The following is a 14449-nucleotide window of genomic DNA, read 5'->3' as shown; positions in this document are numbered from 1 at the left end:
GACATTTGCTACAACTTTGCAGTAAATATTACATTTTATAATTACAATCCTAATACAGAGTGTAGCAAATAACATACAGATCTGTAATAGTTAAAGAGATTAAGTTTTTTAGATTGAAGGAAGAAGAAAGGCCATGGGCCTGATAGACCATTCGACGATCGGTTTCGGAGATTTATCTCCATCGTCAGGCCGACTTTGCTGTCCAGTCATAGACAAACAATTAAAAAGAGACTGGCAAATTAAAGGGCAAGAGAGAGGGACAACGTTCCCGTAGCGCAACTCAGAACGCAAAATTTCGTTCTATTTTTGTTGATCTGCGCATTGCGTCTATTGGGCTCACTCTCTCATTCTAATATAACAAGAGAGAAAGAAGCAGCCATATAAAACGTAATTTCTAAATAGAAATTAGAACAATCGCCTTTTGTTTTCGTCATCATGACAACCAAGATGACAACTTCATGACAATTCGTCATGTTTGTTAATAATTTTTATTTTGGTGATTTACCTTTTTTCTAAACTCTCCATTTTATTGACTTATGAATATGGATAGGGAACAAATTCCTTTGTTCCATATAGGTATTTATATTTTTTTAGTTATAATTGTAGGTTATACTATTTGTTATTTTATGTGCTGCAGGAGCCAGTATCATCTGCAGGAGTAAGTAACAATAATGGCAATTATATTAGTCGACAATACAATAATAATGCTACAATTTTCTAGCGATATTTTCTGTTTCATTTCTTTCCGTGGAGCTAAACAAATTAGGCAAAGGAAATAAAGTCCTTCTACTCTGGGTCCCAGCCCACCAAGTGATAGAACGTATTGGAAAAGCAAACAATCTAGCTAGAAAAGGAGCGAACACTCCATTAGATAAACCAGAACAGTTTTGCTTCCCAAATGGAAACCAACTTAAGGCAGAACTTAAGAACTTTGAGACGCATCTTCGCTATGCTCTTCTTCGATCTATGCTACAAAATTTGATCGTAGTATCAAACTTCAAAAGAGACCAGTTCGATATTCACTGCCAAAATTTATTTAAAAAATTCAAAATACTGACTCTTCCTCCTTTATTCATTTTTGAATCCGTTTGCTTAATCCGCAAGCACATATCTGCTATTCCCGAAAGGCCACCTCTCAACTATCAACTTAGGAATGCGGAGTACGATCTTTATCTGCCAACCCCGAGCTCAGAACTAGTTAAAGGCTCAATACTGTACAATGCCAAAAAAATGTACAATTATCTGCCTTTGGATATCAAGTCGCTTTCATTCTTTCCATCATTTCGCAAAGCTTTGAAATCATACTTACTGGAGAGAGCCCTATATGTGGTAAATTAGTTTTTTGTTGATGTTTAATCTTGAAAACTTGTGAATTTTAAAATTTTGGTCATCTTGCACACATTGGTTAAAAGTCTAGTATTTAATTAAGTATATAACCATTTACAATTATTTTAAAATTGTAAAATTTTTATTGATGTTTTTTTTGTGTTCTGCAATGTATGTGTGTATGTTCTATTTGTGATTTTAATGACGTATTTTTTTTAGAAAGGGGGCCACAATAGATATATAAGGTGATAAATCTAAAAATGAAAAGTAACCATAGATAAGAGAATAAAAGTAACATAATCAAACATACCAAAAAAAGCTTTGTTTTCTTGTTCTAAAAATTTTCGGCGCATATTTTAAATTTTAGTTTTTTGCTACAGCAGCGCTACCTTCCCTTATGTCTTCCCTTTTTCATGACCATTTTTTAATGTACGAAGATATTTTCTCCTTACCTCTACAACCTGCAAGTATAAGACTACAAAACTGATATTGCTTTACTCTGTCATGAATTGTAACAGTCAAATTTCCTCGCAACGACCTCTGTGTGCTAGCTCATAAAATATCGCAAATAGCTATTATTTTTGCATCATGTTTACTATAATTTTATTGTTAAATATTATTTTATTTAAATTTTACAATTATGCAACCCGATATACACCGCGCTATAGAGCCACAGAATATTATCACTGGATGCCGCCCAGCATTAGAATTTTTGTCCATCTCTCTAAATCTTTGGTCATCACTTGTCACTTGTCACTGTCAGATCAAATCAGATGTTTTTGGATTTATTTATCCATTGTTTTGGTTATTGAAATTTTATAATTATCAGATAAAATTTCGTAGTTAAATTGGTTATTTTTGATGTGGATCGCAGTGTGCAATTCGTTCATTTAATGGTGGGAATTTGTGAATAAGTTCGTTCATTGACCGGATATGAAATATGACAATGAAAAATATTCTAGAACGTCGTTTTTTTATTTATGCCTTTTTGTGAGTTGGACTAGTCGAGATATATAGTTCTCTATCTATATCCTGGAGGGAGGTTTCCGGTTGAAATCTGATTTTGTGAAGGAGATCGAATCCTTGCATCACTTCTTGTGTACTCCCCGGCTGAAGAGTGTCGTCGTGAAGAACTGGCTGCCGTTTCGTGAAGCATTCCCTGTGGGTGAATAGCAGGTCTTCCTAGAGAAGGATTAAGGCTTCCGAAACACCTTTGGTCAGAGGCATGGTTGGATTTTGATGATTTTTATGGACCGCCGACCAATCTCCGTAAGGGATTAAATAGCCAAATTTTTCCGACCGATATTCCGATTCCACGTGCCCAAGAAGTCCCCGATAGTTCTAAGGTATGCTATAATTCTTCTGCCTAGTCTAAGTCAATGCTCAACTGATTTTTGTTCATATTGTTGTCTGGTTTTCGACTTTTCCACGCCCACGTGGTGTAGAAAGATTAGTTGAGTGTTATCTTTCTTAAATCTTATTTGGTTGTTCGTAATTGTAGAGCAAGAAGACCGATCCAGACCGTAGCACAGAACGGTCCAGAATTCCATCCGTTCCTGTTGCCCGTGTGTAGAGTTACCCGTTGGACATCATAAACCCTCGTTGAGGTAAAGTTCAGATTTAATTAGTCCTTCTTTATTACCTTCATTAACTCCTACACGTTGTGCTAGTCCTTGTTCTATAATTGAGGCTCTTTTCTAAGACAACCAATATTATTTAGGGTTTTTTATGTTCACCTCTTGAAGTCCTACACCTGGCCGGCATCCGTACGTCTGCTGAAATCCGTGGGCTCCAGTGACAGTACACCGAGCTGCTGTACACCGCCGTAGCAACCCTGTAGCTACACACCGTAGCTCAGCAGGAGGAACTTCCGAGTCGTTTCAAGATTGTACATCGATTAGAGTAAGACTGTTTAGATTTAGATTTGCTATTTATCAACCATCCTGACTGTATCTAGTATAAGTTAGCTAAGGGGGATGACGTCTTAGATTTAATATAGCTTAGATCATTTTCGTATTTTTAGTAATTCTTATCGATTTTAAATTTCTTAACACATTTCATTCATTTCTTTATAAACTTTTAATATTTTAATAAATTACTTGATCATTTTTAGTAGTATTATTTGCAGTCTAGTCTCATAGTTAAGTTATAGTCACTTAAGTACAAATAGTTATAGAATATTTGAAGTTCATGATAGTTGCACTCAACAGTTCGAGGTTAGTGTTGAAGTCTACTTAATAGTTACATCTTTAATGCCGAGTTCATAGAGTATAATCTCGTGGCGCCCTTTTATTAATAAGTTTGAACCCCGACCACCCGGCTGTTAAAATTAAAAAGCTAGTGGCCTCTATGCAACTCATCCCGATTAAGTAAATTTTGTGTTTTATTGAACTTCGAATAAGAAAGGGCGTGGCAGTACTACAGCATATATAAGAAAAGGCAATAAAAAAGCAAGACAAATGGCTGGTTTTAACGCAGCCCTATATCGAGGGCGCCCACCTTCGATATGACAAATACTCGAAATGCCAGTGGTATATCTGGCAAAGCCGGAAAGGATCCATTCCGAATATAAAAAGTACATAAAGGGAAGAAGGGAAAGGAAAAAGAAAAGAAAAATGTATTATACTTGTTTCTGTTTCATATAGAAAGCAAAAGGTTTTTTGTCCTTTTGATAACCCCTTGCTCCCGCTTTTTATGGACTTTATGAGAGTGTCGGCACGCTGGTAAGGGTGTCTGTCTTTTTTTTTTTCGGGAAATTCACTTTTCTGCGACAGAAAAATCATGAGGAATATTTAACCAGTGTTGTCATTTCAATAAAATCTACTAAAAATACCTAGTACACTATAATTAATAATCTAGAACTATTTTGGCTGGTAAGGATATCTGTCTCTTTTTTAAGGTTGATTCTCGCTATACCTTCCGTTTCCATTCCATATCCGTTCCGTATTTCTTATTGTATTGACAAAATAAAAACACTAAATCACCACAATACACAAAACACTTTTACTTTTACACTGGACGCACGTGTTACACATGTTTGTTTTACATGTTAGCATCATCAGCAGATGATTATAAACTAAAGTACAATCTACAAGTTGAGCGTTTATATACTCGCCCAGTGGGCACCGAGTGGGCGTGGCAAAAACTAGCCAACCGAGTCAGAGCCAACTGAGCGTAACAGTTAGATTTCCGCCACTAGAGTAGTAGGAACAAAGAACTTGAAGGAATTGGACCGTTGTCTCTGTTCATACTATCTTTACATTTATTAATTCTGATGCTTTCATATGCATCTAATTGCCTGTAATTTGAGAGTTGTTTAATTAATTTTAAATTATTAAGACCTATACAATGTTCTTTATCAACAATATGTTCGACAACGGAAGATTTATCCGGTCTACCATATCTTATCTGAGCTAAATGTTCTTTAAATCTAGTTAATATTGATCTTCTAGTTTCCTCAACATATTTCTGATTACAATCTTTACAAGAAATTTCATAAATACCCGACCTTTCCAGTGGAGGTGTTTTATTCTTTGGATTACCTAATAATTGTTGTAATTTATTATTAGCACTATACACAAGTTTATAATTGACATTCTTAAAAATTCCTTTTAGACCACGGGATAACTCTCTATCAAACGGTATCGAAAAATATTCAGACGTATCTTTCTCCACTTGAAAAGTCGAATTTTCAGAAATCATTAACCTATACCTACGTTTTCTAATTAATTGATCAACTCGTGAAGGAGAATATCCATTATACTCAGCTACATTCCTAATGTAATCTCTTTCTATTTCATATCTTTCGTTGGAAAGTGGGAAACTAAATAATCTATGAACTAAGAAATTTAAACTAGCCATTTTATGTTCAACACTATGATGTGATTCATTAGGAATATATCTGCGTGTGGTCGTATTTTTCCTATAGATATCAAATTCCAGGCAATTATTAGCATTTCTAATAACTAATACATCTAGAAATGGTAATCTGTCGTTGTTCTCAATTTCATGCGTAAATTTAATGGAAGGAAAACGATTATTTAACTTAGAAATAAAATTATCTATGGTGTCTGAATGTGTGTCAAAAACAGCAAAAATATCATCCACATACCTAAACTATACTCTTGGAAAATACTCAAACTGATTCTTAGCCTCCACTTCAAACCTGCTCATGAATAAATTAGCCAAAAATGGAGACAATGGATTACCCATTGCTGTACATTCCCGCTGTTCAAAAAAGTTGTTATTAAATTGAAAACAATTTTGTTTCATACATAACGATGTAAGCTCAATATATTCAATCACAGTTTTGTTGTCGAGACCATTTGCGTTCAGTAATTCCTACAAGTAGCCTAAAGTATGTGAAATTGGAACACTTGGGAACAACGAAGTTACATCAAAGGAGACCAAAATTTCACCTTCATGCAATGTTATATCTTTAATTTTGTTAATGAATTCAATATTATTTTTAACTGCGAAAGAAGGTTCATGATCAGGTAAATTTTCGAACTCCCTTGCTAACCATTTTGCCAAATTATAAGTCGGAGAACCTACAGCCGATACAATTGGGCGCATCATTGTATTGACACTATACGTAAGCTTCCGTTCCGTATCAGTTCCATACTTTTTATTGTACAAGTTATATCATTACGAAAGTTTTATTTTAAAAATTTGTATCTTTTGAAAAAGGTAATAGATTTAATTAAGAGGTGAAAGAATAAATAAATATCAGCAAAATTTTAACAGAGCTGGTACAAATCTAAGAACTTTGTTTCTAGGAATGCTGTTTCCGATATGCTTCAGTCCACCGTTGATATTCAAAGGCAGATGATTGTACATTTTTTTGGCCATTTTACAGCATTGAACCTTTAACTAGTTCTGAGCTCGGGGTTGGCAGATAAAGATCGTGCTCCGCATTCCTAAGTGGATAGTTATGAGATGCCCTTTCGGGAATAGCAGATATGTGCTTGCGGATTATGCAAACGGATTCAAAAATGAATAAAGAAGGAAGAGTCAGTATTTTGAAAGTTTTAAAGAAATTCTAGCAGTGAGTTCTACTGTTCAGTCCCAATAAATATCGATGCTCTCTTTCGAAGTCTGAAAATACGATCAAATTTTATTGCGCAGCAAGTATCCCAGAACGGAAGTGCATAACGGAGATGTGACTCAAAAAGGGCATAATAGGCTATTCTAGAGGTTGAGAAGTTAAGTTCCTTAGAAACTGATCTTAGCGCAAAACAGGCAGCGCTTAGTTTCTTTGATAGAGCTTCGATGTGAAACTCCCATTATAACGAGTTGTCTACAACAAGTCCTAAGAATTTCACAGAGTCCACGACGTCAATAGTGGTGTTATTAAGTACATAAGGTTGTATAGTACTTTTATATGACAAAACTTTAGTTTTTGATAGGTTGAGGTATAGGAGATTAGAACCGCACCAAGATTTAATGGTGCGTATCTGGTGCCTCACTGGAAATAGTATCATACAGTGCCACAACATCTGGGCCGCTCCAAGTGAAACTAGTATCGTCCGCAAAGAGGCAGATTTTACCGCTAATGTCTAGATTTGCAATGTCGTTGATAGACACCAGAAACAAAATAGGGCCAAGTACTGAACCCTGAGGGACACCACATTCTATATAGGCTTACAAGAAGACATAGACGTATTAATCCTCACAAGCTGCCTTCTTTTGCCAAGATATGACTTAAGCCCTTCAAGCGGCAGAATAGATCTGGTAAAATTTAATTAATAGCTATCTAGTAATATTTTTTAAAAATTATTATTATAATATAAAATGTATTTTATGTACAATCATACAATATGGGCTTGATCATTTTCTTTTCACTCATATGGAGCGTTCAAAGTGCTCAGTCGAACACAGCCGCACCTTCCGTTTCTCGAAGATATTAGCGGCACTTTTGACCACGCTGTAATTTTGTTTTGAATAAAACAAGACTATTAATATTCACTACACATGAAGACATACTATTGATTAGTTGGCTAGATTACCAAAATATCTAGTATTTATACCTCATATTTTATGAATTCATAAGTCAAATTTCTTTAATTTCGACATTGACTCACTGACAGATCATCAAAATTCCTTCAAAAGGTACTTCCAGATGTGTCACAAACTTAAAATTTCGAATTTTAGGTAGCTTTGAACTTATAATTGAAGGAAAAAATGAAAAATCTCGGAATATTTTGGTTTTCTTGTAAATAAATGAGCTTGCAATATTATCGTTTTTAGCACCTGTACATTTTGTACATTTGTTGCTTTTCAAAAAATCTAAAATGTCAATATTCCATGGGTATATTGATAAATGAGGTCTAAGTTATAACACAATGCATTTTCTACGAAAACTTGAAGAGATAAGTAAAAAATGGTGTACAACAATTTGACAGACAATCAAATTGTGCATCTGATTCTCGTAAAATATACAGGGTTTTCTATTTAAATTAACCAATTTATTGCCGTTTAAAGCTAGTAATTACTTAATATTAATTTTTTATACCCTCTGTATAAGGTAGTATTATTTTTATAATTGCAATACAATATCTGATCAATAAATAAACTTCAGTAAATATTTAGTATTATAAACTTTGATATCCTTGGAGAAATGAAGCTTTAAATTTTTACTGCAATTTCAGAAAATTGAAAATATTTCAAAAACGGTAAGGTTGAAGTGTGATAAACCTTAATCAAATTTACCTTTATTTCAGTCGTAGAATCTAAAAATAGAATAATGTACAGGGCGTTTCATTTAAAAAAATACAACTATAATATTTTTTACTTCTTTGGGACACTCTGTATCTTGTAAAAATATTTTTAAATTGTAGCTCTAATAATCCTTCAACGATCGCAAAACTTACAATTTGGAAAAATCTAATCGTTTAGCTACAATATTCCGTGTGGTATGTGGTGGACAACCCTGTATAATGGAGGAATTGTGTTGCGAGACTATTTGCGAGGCATTTTTTTACATTCTGCATTTTTGTTGGGATGATATTTACCTGAACGGTTTTATTCAGGCAGTTAAAACTTTCAGAAAAAAAACTCAACGTCTGTGGAGGTCTTTAATGTAATTAGCTGAATTTTAGTGCTAGAGAAAGAAGAGCAAAAGTAATAAAACGAGTGGAAAGTCTGGTTTTGTGTTCAAGGAGCGACAAAACTATTTCGCCGGCACACTGCAGTATTTACACGATTCCCGCCCTAAAACGAGCGAACCTTAATTTACTTTGATCCCCTTTAAAACATTGTTTGTTCAAGATTAAGTTCTCTTTTATCCTGTTTTCTTCTTTTTATTCCACTCTCAGCTTTAGTTTTAATTATGTTTTTCATCTGGCTCTTTTAATTATTGCACTTTGTTGTAATGTTTTATCTTTTTTTCAGTGTTGTTTGATGTATACCGTACATTACTATATTATGTCCAGTGAGAAAATCCTTGATATGCCTGTCATTTTAATTTCAAAGTAGTTTATTTTATTTTACAAAGAAATAAGTTGGTACAATTGGAATTTAATTTACAGGGTGGTACCAATTGTATTCGGGAAACTTCAAAAATATTTAGTAAGTTTATATTAAATATCAATGACCTCTAGATAAATTTACCTCGATGTCATTGGTAAATATAGTAATAGCAAACATTAGCCCATGGCTACACAGAAAGCGTTTTTTGCGTTTTTAGCGTGAAGCGTCTTTAGCGACTAAAACAAAATAACAGGATTATATAGGAGTGACCACACCAAAAGCGTGTAGCGTTCGGCTTGTCTCGCAAAAAAACGCAAATGAAAACAAATCAGTTTGTTTTCTGTAGCGTCTTTAGCGTTTTCTAAGATAAGACCCCGTCATAGGCGGACGTAATATTTAATAATACAATTAAAATAAATTAAATACTATGCATTTTTTTTCATTTTAGGGTATTATCTAAAAATATTTTATAAAGAACATCTACTGTTTGGTAAGATTCTATTAAATTCAAAAATTTGAAGGGAATGTTTGAAAAAGTGTAGTTTGAAATGTTGAAAAAGTAATAAATTAAAGGAATATTTTCTTACGCGTAAAAAATAGTTTTTTACGTGTAACAAATAATTTTTTACACGTAAAAAATATTTTTTTTTTGCGTAACAAAAGGTTTTTTACCAGAACCAATAAGTTTTCGACGCGTAAAAAAATAATTTTTTACGTGTAACAAATAGTTTTTTACACGTAAATTTTTTTTTTGAGTGAAAAAGTTTTTTTACCGGAAACAATAAATTTTTGACGCCTAAAAATTAGTTTTTTACGTGTAACAAATAGTTTTTTACACGCAAAATATTTTTTTTTTGCGTAAGAAAGGTTTTCTACCAGAAACAAATAGTTTTATTCGCGTAAAATATAGTTTTTGACGCGTAAAAAAAGTGCTTTTTACGTGTAACAAATAGATTTTCACACGTAACAAATAGTTTTCTACCAGTAACAAATAGTTTTATACGCGTAAAAAATAGTTTTCTACCAGTAACAAATAGTTTTATTCGCGTAAAATATAGTTTTTTACGTGTAACAGTTCTATTCGCGTAAAATAATAAAAATAGTTTTTTACGTGTAACAAATGCTTTTTTACGCGTAATAATTTGATTCACTTTTACAAAATTTGTATTAAAATATCAATATTTTTGATAAACACGTGGACTGCTCACCTATACACGCATGACCATATTTGTGACAACCGTGCAGTAAAGACATTTGTGGTATCATCTCTATTTTTGTACACTCTGTTTCAATTTCGGACACTCTGTTGATCGTACTTGCCCTTGTCGGCGCAGAACTAAACCATCTTTTTGGCTATCGGAAGTCACCATTTTTGATTCAGATTTCGTGGCTTAATCATCGACATACTTATCTGAAGTCATCCGAAAAAGTTTAAACTTTTTAATTCTATTAACCTTTGGAATGTAGTCCTAATGGTTCCTGGCATTTGGGGAAGGAATCAATTTTAAGTTTTCATGGGTATTTTGGTGGTAAGTTTGATCTTCATCATATTTTTACTCTTTTGGTTCAACCTTATCTCTTTACAGATTTTCTAAACGTGGTTTTGGTTGTCCTGTCATGAGTTTAATTTTTGAGTAAGCCCTCAGCATCGTGAGGTAAGTTCTAAAATTTCTAAAATGCATTTTGTGCATAAGTTGTGTCGTTTCCAGGGTTTTACCGTCCAGTTACATGGCGAGTTATATGTCGTGCTTGGTGGTTTGAGGTACAAGAGCCTGTATCTATGATCCATGTTTGATTTCCACATGGCTGGTGGTATTGTAAGGGGCTGTTCGAGGCTGTGGTAGATTGGGGATGAGCTTCCACACCTAGCGTCCACACACCATCCAGAAGGACGAGCCAAAGCCTGGAATTGCACCGGATAATCAGACCAGATTTCATATTTTTTTATTAACTCATTTCAATCTATTTACTTACTGTTGACCAATTACGTAATTAATTATGTAATTATTAGATATCATTTTTGAATTTCATTATTAAAATATAATTTTCTTAATTTTAAATATACAAATTTTTATATATTTTAATATCTTGTCAAGTATTTTGTGATGGTGTCACTTGACATATTTATTTAATTAACTTTTGATTGATTTACGGAATTATGTGTGCATACAACAAGGTCCATGAACTGCGTTAGTTTGAGGTACTTATTTAACTTTATTTTGCGTAATTTAATATTAATATATCAATGATTTTTAATCAACAGAACAAGTGATACAATTTTTTTTATGTCATACATTTGAATTTTGATTACTTGTTATTCTTAATTATTAATTAATTTTAAAAACCTAACTTATTCCATCAATTACTGTCCTTGTCTAATATTTTTTTAATTATAAATAAATTTAAGTTGGGGTAAACAGATCTATTATTATTTCTGAGTGAATGTCCTGGCGCCCAATAATTATTGTTTTATTGATTAATTATATTACCTAATAAAAAAAATACAAAAAAAACGAACCTACTCGCAAAGACGAGCTGCCGTTTGCATTATGTCAAGAAAACGTTACAAAACATTACCTAAAATGTTTCAAAAAATGCTACTTGGGAAGGCCTATTTTCTTGGAGTAGAAATCTCTTTATTTCACCCTCCAATTCAGCAATTAATTCGTATATTCAAAAGTTCAAAGTTTCCATATCCTTTCGCTGTATCCATCCCCAAACTCCTTTCCCACATTAAACAAACCGAATTAAGTCGCAACAGTACATAAGTAGATGCCAAGATACGCTTCTTCCCCTGCTTTTGAGTCGTCTTTCTTAATTTAATTTGTCCTCAGCTTACAGCAAAATTAACTTGCTCTTAAATATGTTGTATAACGTGGGGGGAGACAAAATTTAATACAAATAAGTGGCGCTTTTTAAGAAGTTATCGTACAACACCGATCTGCTCGCGTCAAAGACTTTTAAAAATGGTGTTTGCGAACAGATGTTTATCTTTTGTCAACGTTATTTACTGTGAAAGTAAGCCGGAACAAAGATGAAACATAATATTTTGAGAGTATTTTAAAAGATATTTTTTAATGTTTTTATGAAGTATGTAAATGAAGTATGTATATTTCAGAAATAAAAAAGTCAATGAATTTTATTAAAGGAATCTGTTAAAATTATTGAATATAATATAATTATTATAATAATATAATAATAAAAAAATTAACATTACTATCATCAAAAGATTATACTAAAACCGAATTCTAATGAGAAAACTGTCCTGGACTGGGTCCTTTTGAACTGGATAGCATATGTCCATCGGCAGTTTACCATTAGCTGAAGAAGTATGATTCTTGGATTGGAGGGTTAAGTTAGATTATTCATTATTAAATAGCATTATTATCATCAAAAGAATATACTAAAACCGAATTATAATAAGAAAACTGTCTTGAACTGGGTCTTCTTGAACTGGATGGCATTTGTCCATCAGCAATTTACCATTAGCTGAAGAAGTATGTTTCTTGGATTGGAGAGTATAAATTCATTATTAAATAACATTATTATCATCAAAAGGATATACTAAAACCGAATTATAATGAGAAAACTGTCCTGGACTGGGTCTTCTTGAACTGGATGGCATTTGTCCATCAGCAGTTTACCATTAGTTAAAGAAGTGTGATTATTGGGGTGGAGGGTATAAATTCATTATTAAATAATATAATTATCCTCAAAAGAATATACTAAAACCGAATTATAATGAGAAAACTGTCCTGGACTGGGTCTTCTAAAAAATTTTCTTAAACTAGTTCCTCTTGAATTGGATGGCATTTTTCCATCAGCAGTTTACCATCAGCTGAAGAAATATGATTCTTGGATTGGAGGGTATAAATTCATTATTAAATAACATTATTATCATCAAAAGAATATGCTAAAACCGAATTATAATAAGAAAACTGTCTTGAACTGGGTCTTCTTGAACTGGATGGCATTTGTCCATCAGCAGTTTACCATTAGCTGAAGAAGTATGATTATTGGGATGGAGGGTATAAATTCATTATTAAATAACGTAATTATCCTCAAAAGAATATACTAAAACCGAATTATAATGAGAAAACTGTCCTGGACTGGGTCTTCTTGAACTGGATGGCATTTGTCCATCAGCAATTTACCATTAGCTGAAGAAGTATGTTTCTTGGATTGGAGGGTATAAATTCATTATTAAATAACATTATTATCATCGAAAGGATACACTAAAACCGAATTATAATGAGAAAACTGTCCTGGACTAGGTCTTCTTGAACTGGATGGCATTTGTTCATCAGCAGTTTACCATTAGATGAAGAAGTATGATTCTTGGATTGGAGGGTATAAATTCATTATTAAATAACATTATCATCATCAAAAGAATATACTAAAACCGAATTATAATAAGAAAACTGTCCTGAAGTGGGTCCTCTTGAACTGGATGGCATTTGTCCATCAGCAGTTTACCATTAGCTGAAGAAGTATGATTCTTGGATTGGAGGGTATAAATTCATTATTAAATAACATTATTAGCATCAAAAGAATAAACTAAAACTGAATCATAATAAGAAAACTGTCCTGGACTGGGTCCTTTTGAATTCGATGGCATTTTTCCATCAGCAGTTTACCATCAGCTGAAGAAATATGATTCTTGGATTGGAGGGTATAAATTCATTATTAAATAACATTATTATCATCAAAAGAATATGCTAAAACCGAATTATAATGAGAAAATTGTCCTGGACTGGGGTCCTCTTGAACTGGATGGCATTTGCCCATCAGCAGTTTACCATTAGCAGAAGAAGTATGATTCTTGGATTGGAGGGTATAAATTCATTATTAAATAACATTATTATCATCAAAAGGATACACTAAAACCGAATTATAATGAGAAAACTGTCCTGAACTAGGTCTTCTTGAACTGGATGGCATTTGTCCATCACCAGTTTACCATTAGGTGAAGATGTATGATTCTTGGATTGGAGGGTATAAATTCATTATTAATTAATATTATTATCATCAAAAGAATATACTAAAACCGAATTATGGTGAGAAAACTGTCTTGAACTGGTTCCTCTTGAACTGGATGGTATTTGTCCATCAGCAGTTTACCATTAGCTGAAGCAGTATGATTCTTGGAGTGGAGGGTATAAATTCATTATTAAATAACATTATTATCATCAAAAGAATATACTAAAACCGAATTATAATAAGAAAACTGTCTTGAACTGGGTCCTCTCGAACTGGATGGCATTTGTCTATCAGCAGTTTACCATTAGCTGAAGAAGTATGATTCTTGGATTGGAGGGTATAAATTCATTATTAAATAGCATTATCATCATCAAAAGAATATGCTAAAACCGAATTATAATAAGAAACTGTCCTGGACTGGGTCCTCTTGAACTGGATGACATTTGTCCATCAGCTATTTACCATTAGCTGAAGAAGTACGATTCTTGGATTGGAGGGTATAAATTCATTATTTAATAACATTATCATCATCAAAAGAATATACTAAAGCCGAATTATAATGAGAAAACTGTCTTGAACCGCGTCCTCTTGAATATATAACATACCAAATATCGTTTTTTAAATTAAAAAAATCTAAAAGTTATAGGTGTAAGGCACTTTTGAAAAACACTCG

Source organism: Sitophilus oryzae, unplaced genomic scaffold, assembly GCF_002938485.1.
Source record: "Sitophilus oryzae breed Bouriz unplaced genomic scaffold, Soryzae_2.0 scaffold_1898_pilon_pilon, whole genome shotgun sequence".
In the NCBI taxonomy this organism is placed as follows: domain Eukaryota; kingdom Metazoa; phylum Arthropoda; class Insecta; order Coleoptera; family Curculionidae; genus Sitophilus; species Sitophilus oryzae.
Note: the sequence above shows the minus strand (reverse complement) of the source record.